Raw genomic sequence first — 12672 nt, 5'->3', positions numbered from 1 at the left:
TTTCTTCCTTTCCTTTTCCTTCCCGTGCACTCTCTCTCTCTCCCTCTCTCACTCTCTCGTTCTCTCACACTCACTCTCTCTCTCCCTTTTTTGTCTCAAATAAACCGGATCTCGAATTAAAGAGAAATTTCAAAGAGTTTTCAACGTCAAGAGAAGAATTTGAGGTAAGATTTCTGAAAACCTCTCTTGAATCTCAAGCTTTTTAGATTTAGAAGCTTATTTTTTGTTCGAAATAGATTTTTATGGATTTTGAGTAAAACCATGGTAGAAATTGGAGATATTGGGTTCTTTATACTTGATTTAGTACCTAGAACCCGAATCTAGTGGTTGTCCCTTGAAATATTTTGATTTTGGACTGGATTTACAGGTTTTTGAACTGATTTTGTGAGTTTTCTCGCACTGGTGTTCTTCACCGGTCGACCAGATTGCATTGGCCTCACCGGTCGACCGGATTGCACACCACCGGTCGACCGGTAGTGTTGCACTACTCTGTCACCAGTCGACCGGTGTACACGGGGTTTGACCCCGTTTGGCCTGAAAAATGCTGTTTTGACCTCTGTTTTTTAGGAGAACCCAAATTAGCTTCATTTGGGGACCTAGAATGAATGGATTAGCATCTTTAATCCATGTTTTGAGATTGAAAACCCTTGGAATGATGATTTGAAATATGAAATGGTTTTTGAAATCGGTAATTGAATTATGGCACACTAATAGGAAATCAAATGATATAATTGAGACTGAATTGCTTTAGGAATGAGAATTGAATCCTAAAGTGTTGTCTTGTATCAGTGCTAGCTGAGGACTCAGATTGAGTGGCTTGAGGAAGCGGAAGCCGGAATAGTGCACCGCTAGCCACAGGTTTGATATTTACGAGGTAGGATTTCTTACCCTTTCCTTTGTGAGCCTGTTTTCAAAAAGAGTTTTGACATTGCAAATGTTTTAAAGAAAGGGGCTTGTTTGCGAAAAAAAGTATTTAAAACCCATGGCTTGTTGTAGTTCATGGTACCCATGGCTTGTTTAGTACATAGGACCATGGCTTGTTGTAGTTCATGGGACTCATAGCTTATTGTAGTTTATGAGATTATAATGAACGATTTCATAAAGTTTAATGAATGATTTCTTAAGATAAGAGATCTTGCGAAATGGTAAACCGGCTGATGGCCAAGATAGGATGTGGAGAGTGTTAGCGTTTATGCCCTTAGGAATAAATATAATAATATTCTTTGAGACATTTTGACTATTAATAAAGATTTATTTATTTCATACATCTATGTATTGTCCTCTTTATATTCATAATAGTTGAATGTATGATAAGCAAACTGAAAGTCTGATACTGTCATTCTAAAGATGATAGTCCAAATCTTATGATCCACAATCGAGGGAATAAAGTTAGCCGCTTTATTCATGTTAAGATTGTTATGTTTTCTACTTCCTAACGGAGACGGCTTGTCTTGGTCGTCGGAGGTGGGACTCCATGGGTGGAGATATTGATATAATTTCTAATGGTGAAATCTATATTGGATCGGACCAAAGTTGAATTGTTTTAATTAATAATTTTGTTTGAATAAAATAATTCACTTTTGACGAATTATATGTTGTCATCTTAATCCTGAGATGGATGATGAACCCGTATGCTTGACTTGTATCCTTTGATGTACTAAAAGGAGACATCCTGACATTATGTAAAGGTACGTTTGCCGGTACATTATGGGTATGACTCGTGTATGCGTAGATTTGTTATTCATAGATAGTGGAATCCATAGCTCCTATAAAGAGTCAATGATATCCTCTTATGCATTATCAGTGGATTGAAAAATACGAGTGCTCGACCATTAGACTACTCTGTGTTATCTAATGGTTTACTGTTTGTAATGTATTTTTCCAATGGTATGATAATGGAACATAATATAAATGTAGTTGGGAAGGTAAAACGGAACTTGACCTCAAGTCGATTATGGATATCCCATGGGGATGATACATTAATATATTGAGTCATGGACTAGAGCTAATCAAAGCTTTGTGAATACGCTATATAAATCGAGAGTGCAGCTCTAGGCTTTTAGTGGAATAGCGCTAGAGTTTTATAATCATGAGACGGACTTGTTGGTTTACAAGTAGCGTTGTGATTATAGGAGCTTGATTTATATATGTCCATCGGGTCCTTTTGCTAGCTCAAATAATTTCCTGTAATGATACGGCGTATTTCCTACACATTGGTAACATGTGTCATTTCTGTAAAAGAGGTTCAAAGTTAATTCATGGGTGATTTATCGGGTGAATTAATTGATAAATTAATTCTAGATAAATTGGTTGAATTATTGTTTTAAGAGTTGTTTAATATGGGAAGACTATTATATGATTGTTTTGATCATGCAATTTCTCTATTGGGTTGCTTGAATCAAAACTGAGGCTCTATGTAAGTTTCTCGTGTTGAAAAACTATGGAAACAACTTTCGTCAGTGTAGACAGGTCGACTGGTTGGGTAGACCGGTCACAAGTCGACCGGTCCGGTCGACTGGTTTGTGAAAGACAGGTCGACCGGTGAGTTATAACGTCTCTGTCACCGGTCGACCGGTTGTAACGTAAAATGCATGCTGACGTGGCAAAATCGACTCTGGATGCGATTAGAACTTTGGGAAACCTAATTATTACAGAAGTATGACTTCCTAAACACTATAAATAGCCTATTAAGTCACTTTATTCATTAGATCACTTGAGAGACTTTTTGGCGGCTATTGAAAAAAGATTCCTGAGAGGAAAAATTATTTAATTCTCAAGAACAATTTTTTTCTTTGGCTCTCTTGTGATTGGAAGGAGATCAAGAATTCCAAGAGGAGATTGAACGACGTGTGCCCACCTGCACTCCGATCGTGGAAACGAGAATAGCAAAGAATACCAGTTGGTTGAGGCTTTTCCGATTGCTGTTTGGAACGCTTTGATCTGTCAGATGTGCAGTTTCTTAAATCTCAAAAGGTATGATTTAGATCTTTAGTATTTATGTTATATAGCATCATGAACATGTTCTTGGTTGGCTTTGACGTTGATTAAATTTTTAAAATTCCGCTGCGCACTCGATGCCATTATTTTCCAATAGAGAGTGCATCCTTGGGGGCAGAACCCGAAACCCTGGGGGTGATATGGCTTGTACACGTGGTTGTGTAAGTAATTTATCATAGTATAAATTACTTGCTGATGCCTGTAATACGGATATATTTTTAGATATATTTCCTTGGAGAAAAATGATGTGAGGTTCCGGCTGTTGTGTCGGGACTGAATGTATTATTTTATTTACTTATCCATTTATTTATTTACTCGCTCATTTATTTATTTAGTCATTTATAAAGTTATTTCAAATTATATCCTACTGGGTCTTTCGCTCACGTGTTATATGTTTCAAATGTATTAAACCCCTCCCAGGCGATTCTAGGAGCGGTGCGCAGTAGCTGAATTATTTGCTACCGTTCGATCAAGTGAGGATTGTGTTCATCCTCTTGAATATGTAAGAATTTGTAAAATATGTAAACTCTGATATTTGGATTTCTAGACTGTGGTTGATGTCTGTAATGTTTTATTTACATGTCATGTATGTACGATACTAAAAAATCCTGTGGATAGGTCCTGTAATTTATTTTAATTAAGTGTAGGGCTCGCTGGGAATTTTTTTTATTATCATGCATTTAACCCATAATCGAGCTCCATGTCACCGACTCCTTCTTCGGGGCATGACATCTCTATCATTCAACGAGGAGCACTTAACTCAAGCATTCTAAATCGACTTTTTAACTATGATATTGTTAGGTCACTAAGTTTTTTTTTTTTCCTTCATTTTTTTTGTTATTTTAATTATACTCTTTTAGTCATCAAAATAAAAATTTGAAGTGGGTTGTTGAATAAAAATAAATTTTCTTTAATTCATACGTAATTATGTATGACTCATATGGCAGTTTCATATGTTCTTTTGGAGTTTAAAACTAAATGCGTTTAGAAAAGAGATTCGTGTCATGGTTCGTAGTTCGTTATAGTATTTTCTCTCACAAAAAATACACGTAAAACGAGAATGATTCTGAATCCATGAAATAATTATTGGATATGATTATTTTTTAAATACTTATAATAAAATAATGTCAATTGCAATATTGCATTTAAAATTTTTTGCTAAAAGTTGGTGTTTTTAGTATCCTATTTTTCAAAGCTAAAATTGAACATGCTATTTTCTTTTCTTTGTGTACGTCATTTAACAAAGAAAAAAAATAGCATGTTCAATTTAAGCTTTGAAAAATAGGACACTAAAAACAACAACTTTTAGCAAAAATTTTTAAATGCAATATTGCAATTGACATTATTTTATTATAAGTATTTAAAAAATAATCATATCCAATAATTATTAAGAATATACATTCATTAAAAAAAAGAGAGAGAGAGAGAGACTGACCTTAACATTTTGCTTAAAAGTAAGAAATACCATCAAGTTCGGGAAAAAAAAAGTAAGAAATACCATGCTACTTGGGTTTTAATCTTTGACAAATTAACCTTGGTCTAAAATTAATTTTTTGCTCTAAATCTTGAGGTCCAAAAATCCTGCCTCTTGCTAAAGAAAGATCCGGCTCGTGAAGATCAGGATAAATTATATGACCTATTCTAATAATCTGTTGTTGAACAAACATGTTCAATTTGAGATTTCAAACCGCATTAGTAATTCCTATTAAAATTCTTCCAACTACTATGAGATTATTTGACAAGGATCACAAACAATACCATTGGCACCTGTTTGGTGTGCACGATAGATTAGGGAGGTGCAGAATTAGGGAGAACTGAATAGAATTAAATTTTAATATTGTGTTTGGTGAATATTTTAAAGGCCTGGATAAATTTTTATGCAGTCCATTTTTTAAACCTCTTAGAAAGGGATGTTGCCATCCCTTACTGAAGAGTAGGATAACTTTTGACTAAAACACATTGTGAAGCACACTAGGGATTTATTTGTAATTATATAAAATTTAGGGTCTAATTGTAATTTTTTTAAAATTAAGGGCTCAAATTATAGAAGTAAAATATTTTAAAAAATTATTTTTGTCCCTCAAGTTTTAAAAAATTACAATTTGACCTAAACTTAAATTGTTTTACAAAAATACCCTTATCATAATAACACAACACCAAACTTGGGATTGGATTAAACTAAAATCTAATCCTATACTTTCTTATACATTACAATCCATTGCCCTAAAACTATACTATCCTATCAAGCGTGCCAAACGGGACCTTAGGATATGGCAAATTAACTAAATGTGATGTCTAACAACAGCATACCACTGTGTCTCAAGATTTCATGCTTACAAGTTCAAAAGATAGCCTAGATAATAATCATTTATCTTCAAGCACCTGAAACAAAGGAAAAAAGAACATCTTTTGCTTCCATGATATCTATACAATGGTAGTTTCCCCTTTATTTGATTACTGAACATTTTCACATTTTCATGTATCGGGTTCTGTCGTTGTATCTTGATCTATCCTAAGCTCTTTGCGCCTGTAGCTCCACCCTCCTCTGCCTTTACCGCGACCCTTGAACAATTTCTCCATTCACGTAGAACTCAACTGCAAGAGGTAATGTAAATCATTCAATGTAAGAAAATCATTAAACAAAAATCACAGATGGGGCACACCTCTAACAATTCATATGTTTACATAATTCACCAGTATTATGTGTTTGACAATTCATCTGCTAGCTTAGAAGCAAGAAGAACATAATAGAGAAATGACAAGAGAGGGTGAGTGCATTAAATGCCTTGTAGTATAGCATGCCAGTGGGAAGAACATTTTAGTTTCTGAAGTAAATGTGGAAATTCATGATTTAATGTCTGATTTCTAGGAATTAGTTGTAACCCGATTCCTAAGAATTAGTTATAATTAGATTTATTGTTACCTAGAATAAGAGAGATATTGGCTTTATTCACCGATTCCCAGTTTTGTATTTTTTCCTTTTTGGTTGCTTGTTTTCGGGAGAAGAATCCTTCCTCTCTTATTATTTAAGGATGTACAATTAGTCAGAATTATCAATGAGAATTATCAAATCCCTTTCTCAAAAACTCACATGGTATCAGAGCCTTAGGCTCATACTCTCTGGGAATTCCTTCGAACCAAACTGCCATTATCCGGCCTTGTTCCCTTGGCAAGATTGACTGCCATTCACAGGCCCATTCTCACGACAGGGTTCTCTCTTTTCTTCCCATATTCTCACAGTCTTATTAGGAGACTATTCTTTCCTCAATCCCCTCTGTCCGAGTACTTCTCAATAATCTCTGAGGTAGTGTTTAAAACTATCACTTCAATGACCAAATACGGAATGGCCACGGAGAAACAAACCCCATCCTCATCAGAAGTTACTTCTAGCTCCGAAGTCCTCATCACCAGCAACCATGGTAGAGTCAACAGTGTTCCACTTCCCATAACAGGACACAAACTAAATGAGAGCAATTACCTCCAGTGGTCTCAGTCAGTCATGATGTACATCTGTGTAAAGGGAAAGGATGAGTATCTCCCCGGTGAAGTCACTCTTCTGAAGGCTGAAGATCCAAAATTTAAACTCTAGAAGATTGAAAATAATATGGTGATGTCTTGGTTGGTCAATTCTATGAGAAACGAGATAGGTGAAAATTTCTTGCTCTATAAATCGGCTCATGAAATCTGGAATACAGCGAAGGAGCTTTATTCTAAGAAAGAAAATACCTTTGAAATTTTTGAGATTGAAGCCGCTCTCCAGGATCTCAAACAAGGAGATTTATCCGTCACTCAATACTATAACATCCTCACTCGACACTAGCAGCAACTGGATGCTTTCGAAGAACATGAATAGAGCTGCTCCGATGATGCGAAAAAAATCAGAGAATTTGTCGAAAGGAAGATAATATTTAAGTTCTTAATGGGACTCAACAAAAGCCTAGATGATGTTCGAGGGCGCATATTGGAAACAAAGCCTTTGCTAAATATTGGAGCAGTCTTCTCCAAAGTGTGAAACAAAGCCTTTGCTAAATACTCCAAAGTGTGCCATGAATCAAGCAGGAAGAATGTAATGATGGGAGAGCCTTCTGTTGTTCCTGTTCCTATCACAGAGAGTTCTGCCCTTGCTGCTCGAGGATTCCAAAACAAAAACTATGACAATCGGCCTAGGAAAGAGAGACCATGGTGTGATCATTGCCGAAGACCAGGGCACACCCGATAGACTTGCTGGAAGATCCACATAAAACCTGCAGATTGGAAGCCTTCAAGACCTCCTCGTGACAAAGAAATCCGATGGAACCATGTCTCGATGGATGAAGGAACTAATCCCACTGATTCCAATCCATTTAGCAAGGAACAACTAGAAGCCTTGCAAAAGATGTTCTCACAACAGAATTCTGCTCAGAGCATCATTGGAACAGGATCATTGGCACACAAAGGTAATTATCTAAGTGCTTTCACTGCAAATTCTGGTAAAACAGGTCCATGTAGACTCAGGTGCATCTGACCATATGACGGGAGATGTAACACTTTTCCACAAATATAATCCCTGCCGAGGAACACTTACAGTAAAAATAGCAGATGGGTCTTTATCTAAAGTGGCTGGAACAGGATCTATCATTGTTTCAAAGGACCTAATACTAAATTCAGTTCTTCATGTTCCAAACTTGGATTGTAATCTATTGTCAGTTAACAAGCTCACTCAAGAAAATAATTGTGTTGCTAAATTTTTCTCGGACTTGTGTGAATTTCAGGATTTGGATTCGGGGAGGACGATTGGTAATGCTAAGGTGTGCTCAGGACTTTTTCTTCTTAAAGACGGTGAACCTCCTAGAAGACAAACTCAGAATGCAGTATATGTTGAGTAAAGTAGTCAGTCCAATAACAGTTCTGTGTTTGCTGAAAAATTCAATAAGAATAGTGCAATAATGTTATGGCACTATCGTTTAGGTCATCCTAATTTTGTGTATGTTCAAAAATTATTCCCATCTTTGTTCAAGAATAAAAATCCAAGAATGTTTCAATGTGAGGTGTGTTAATTTTCTAAGCATGTTCGTAATTCCTATCAAATTCAACCATACAAAGCATCTTATCCTTTTTCAATGATACATAGTGATGTATGGGGACCATCTAGAGTAAAGAATATCACTGGCACTAGATGGTTTATATCATTTGTAGATGATCACACTAGGATTACATGGCTATTCCTTATGAAAGAAAAATCGGAAGTAGGACAAATCTTCAAAAATTTCAATACTATGATTCAAACACAATTTCAAACAAAAATACAAGTGTTGAAAACCGACAATGCAAAGGAATATTTTGAGACTGTCCTAGGTGATTACCTCAAAGATCAGGGAATTATTCATTAAAGTTCTTGTGTCGATACACCCCAACAAAATGGGATTGCAGAAAGAAAAAATAGACACCTTGAAGTTGCTCGGTTACTTATGTTTACCACTCATGTTCCTAAATTTTTCTAGGGTGAAGCAATCTTGACAGCTATTTATCTAATAAATAGGATGCCTTCTCGAGTTTTGAAATTCCAAACACCTTGTCAAGTCTTCCTTCACTCATTTCCTAACACTCGTGTCTTGTCTACTCTTCCTGTGAAAGTTTTTGGTTGTTCAGTGTTCGAGTAAACTTGATCCAAGGCACTCAAATGCATATTTGTTGGTTACTCCTAAAATCAAAAAGGGTATAAATGTTATTCCTCTGTCACTCGAAGATTCTATAATTCCATGAATGTTTCTTTCTTCGAACAACAACCATACTACAAATCTGATATTCAGGGGGAGAACTTTACTCAAGAATATCAGCTTTGGGATGATGTTGAAACCTTGGACTTATCTCTCCTCAATCACATTCATCAAAATCCGGTTATTCAAACAAATCAAAGTCCAATTTCTGTCATTCAACCCGTCCCTGACACTCAGGCTGAATTCAATTCTCAAACAAAACTCCAATCAGTACCTCAGTCAATTCAAACACCTCAACATCTGACTCACACACAGCCTGCGGTAACTAGTGAGTTCTGTGTCTACTCTAGGAGGAACAAGACTCAAAAAGGAAAAGGAATGCAGCCACATGACCAAAGTCATGAATCCAACCCGACTCTTGAACCTCAAAATTCACCAAGTAACTCAAGTTCATATCCTGCCCCTAGCAACTCATCTATTGATGACAGACCTATTGTCATAAGAAAAGGCATTAGGTCATGCACACATCATCCCATCTATACTTTTGTATCATATGGAGGGTTGTCATCTAGTCACCGTGCATTTGTTAGCACCCTTGATAAAATATAGGTTCTGAATTCCATACATGAAGCTCTAAATGTACCTGAGTGGAAGGAAGCTGTTTTGGAAGAGATTCGGGCTCTGAAAAAGAATGGGACTTAAGTGTTATCAGAGTTACCATCAGGGAATCATCTGGTTGGCTGCAAGTGGATATTCACAGTCAAACATAATGCAGATGGCAGTGTTAACAGATTTAAGGCAATGTTAGTAGCTAAGGGTTTTACTCAATATTATGGGATAGATTATCAAGAGACTTTTGCCCCTGTAGCTAAACTCAATACAGTCCGAATGTTACTCTCACTTGCCTCAAACCTAGATTGACCTCTATACCAGTTGGATGTGAAAAATGCATTTCTCAATGGAGTTTTAGAGGAAGAAGTCTACATGGAGATCCCCCCGGGTTTTACTCCCCCAGCCACGATGAACAAGGTTTGCAAACTCAAGAAGTCTTTGTATGGACTAAAGCAGTCACTACGAGCTTGGTTTGACAGATTCACTAGGGCGGTTAAGAAGTTTGGGTATGATCAATGTCAGACAGATCACACTATGTTTGTCAAGCATTCATCATTAGATAAAAAGGCAATACTAATTGTGTATGTTGATGATATCATCATAACCGGAGATTATGATGAAGAGATACTCAGGCGTAAGAGTTTCTTGGCTAAAGAATTTGAGATCAAAGACTTAGGCAATCTCAAGTACTTCCTTGGCATGGAAGTCGCTCGATCGAAAAGAGGCATTTCAGTTTCACAACGGAAGTATGTGTTGGATCTCTTGAAAGAGACAGGGATGCTCGGATGCAAGCCAGTTGACACTCCTATGGATCCCAACTCAAAACTGGGAAGTAAAATTGACAGCACTCCAGTTGACAAAGGGAGATACCAAAGATTGGTTGGGAAACTCATTTATCTGTCTCATATCTGATCAGATATCAGCTTTGTTGTAAGTGTGGTTAGTCAGTTCATGAACAATCTAACAGAAGAGCACATGGAAGCTGCATACAGGATTCTAAGGTACTTAAAGATGACACCGGGTCAAGGATTGTTCTTCAAAAAGACAACGAAGAAAGTAGTTGAGATCTTCACTGATGCAGATTGGGCTGGGTTTGTAACTGATAGACGATCTACTTTAGGTTATTGTACATATGTGTGGGGAAATCTAGTCGCTTGGAGAAGTAAGAAACAATCAGTGGTTTCTCGAAGCAGTGCAAAAGCAGAGTTTAGAGCTCTTGCACTTGGCATCTGTGAGGGAATATGGTTGAAAAGGATGCTTTGTGAACTAAGATTTCCAGTCTCAGAACCTATGAAAGCTTTCTGTGATAATCAGGCTACAATAAGCATAGCGAAGAATCTAGTACATCATGATAGGACCAAGAACGTGGAGATTGATAAACACTTTATCAAAGAGAAGATAGAAGCAGAAATAATATCTCTCTTGTACATTCCAACCAACCAACAGATTGTAGACATCCTAACAAAGGTTGTTCAAAGGAAGACCTTCGAGGATCTTATTTCCAAGCCTGGTTTAATCAACATCTGCAACCAAGCTTGAGGGGGAGTGTGGAAATTCATGATTTAATGTCTGATTTCTAGGAATTAGCTGTAACCCGATTCCTAGGAATTAGTTATAATTAGATTTATTTGTTACCTAGATTAAGAGGGATATTAGCTTTATTCACCGATTCCCTATTTTGCATTTTTTCCTTTTTTGGTTTCTTGTTTTCGGGAGAAGAATCCTTCCTCCCTTATTATTTAAGGCTGTACAATTAGTCAGAATTATCAAATTCCTTTCTCAAAAACTCACAGTAAATTATATTTCTCAAACTAAAATGTTCTTCCTATTGGGGTACTATATTACAGAGGCATTTCATGCACTTAGAATTGTTTGGTTTTTTTTTTTTTTTTTTTTTTTTTTTTTTTCAAAAAATGATGAAACTCATGTAAATGACCTCTATGCAAACAAAACTATTACATCGTTAAGGTTGGCTATTGTAATAATAAAATTCTACAAAAGAAAAAATGATTTATGCGTTTATTGCCTAAGCCTTCAGTAAGAATAATGTTACGTACTTCATTAGTCAGAAGAACAAACAGTATACTTATCACAGAATCAGTGCATCTACTTCCATTTGCCTACGTAATTGCTTATCACAGAATTAGCCAAACATGTGTTGACTTCATCAGTAAGAAGAAAAAACAGTATACTTATCATTTCTACTTAGTTCTTATCAACAATGTAATGGTGTATGAGAGCTCAAAAACAACAAAACTCAAACTAGATTCAACGATGACTGTAAACAAACTTTCAGCAAAGGGTTTCACATAGTCATGAATAACAGAGGACAGAGCATCGAAATCTTAAGAACAAATATGAAAACTTTACAGACTTTTATGTAAAGAGATGAATCAATTCCAAGGAGTTTAAACACCAAAATTCATTGCAGAATTCAGTCAAATAACATAATGGACAGAAATTTTAAAAATGAATAAATAAATAAACAAAGAAACATTATAAAAGACTGGAGGAACTAATTAAGCTTCACAACTTACCACCGTAGTCTTTGTATTCAGGATCAACATAAGAATCAGGAAGCGCAAACAGAACACGCGGCAACCCCGTTGAGGAAAAAAAAAAAAGAAAGAGAGTATAAAAGTTGAGCACAAAGAGAAACAGAATGGCAAGAAAATACAATATTTACATGCACTCTTCTGTCTGAAATACATAATTCACGTACCTTCAAGCTTCTGTGAAGTGTCCTCATCAATCTCAGACAACACATTCCTTCAAGCTTCTAAGAAGCTTCTTCTTAGCCTCTTCCTCAGTGAAACGCCGTCAAATCATTTTCCAACAAACAACATGTCAATTGTGCCGTTCAATCTTTCATAGTCGTTTATGTTTAAAAGCAACGTGTTTTTTCTTCATCTAACTTTGCTGCCGTCTACAAAGACAACATTGCGTTTTTAAAATGCTGCATAATAGGTTAAACAGCGTGTCCTATAGCTCAAAGTTCACTTTTCATTTCCGCAATTGACAAGCCATTGTCACTTCTAGCTTTAACCGCGTATTCTTCACAAATTACACCTTATTCAGCATCATACTGATGAGGATCGGCTGCAAGGGCAAGGGGCTGGTGCGCATGGACATACTGAGCGTAGGCTTGATGATTTGCATGTTCCGGATGGGCCAATTACAAGAGCAAGGGCAAGGCGCATTCTAGATGAAGAAGCTAAGTCCTGTTTCTATGGGGGAATTGGGTTTGGAACAAGGGCTCAAGAGTGTTAATTTCGTTCAAGTTCAATTAGAAGAAGATCCAAGTTCTTTGGGCCAAGATACAGACAGCCCAAGTGAGACTTAAGTGAAACATGTGCTATGCATGTGA

This window comes from Morus notabilis, unplaced genomic scaffold (genome assembly GCF_000414095.1).
Source record: "Morus notabilis unplaced genomic scaffold, ASM41409v2 Scaffold810, whole genome shotgun sequence".
NCBI classification, from domain to species: domain Eukaryota; kingdom Viridiplantae; phylum Streptophyta; class Magnoliopsida; order Rosales; family Moraceae; genus Morus; species Morus notabilis.
Note: the sequence above shows the minus strand (reverse complement) of the source record.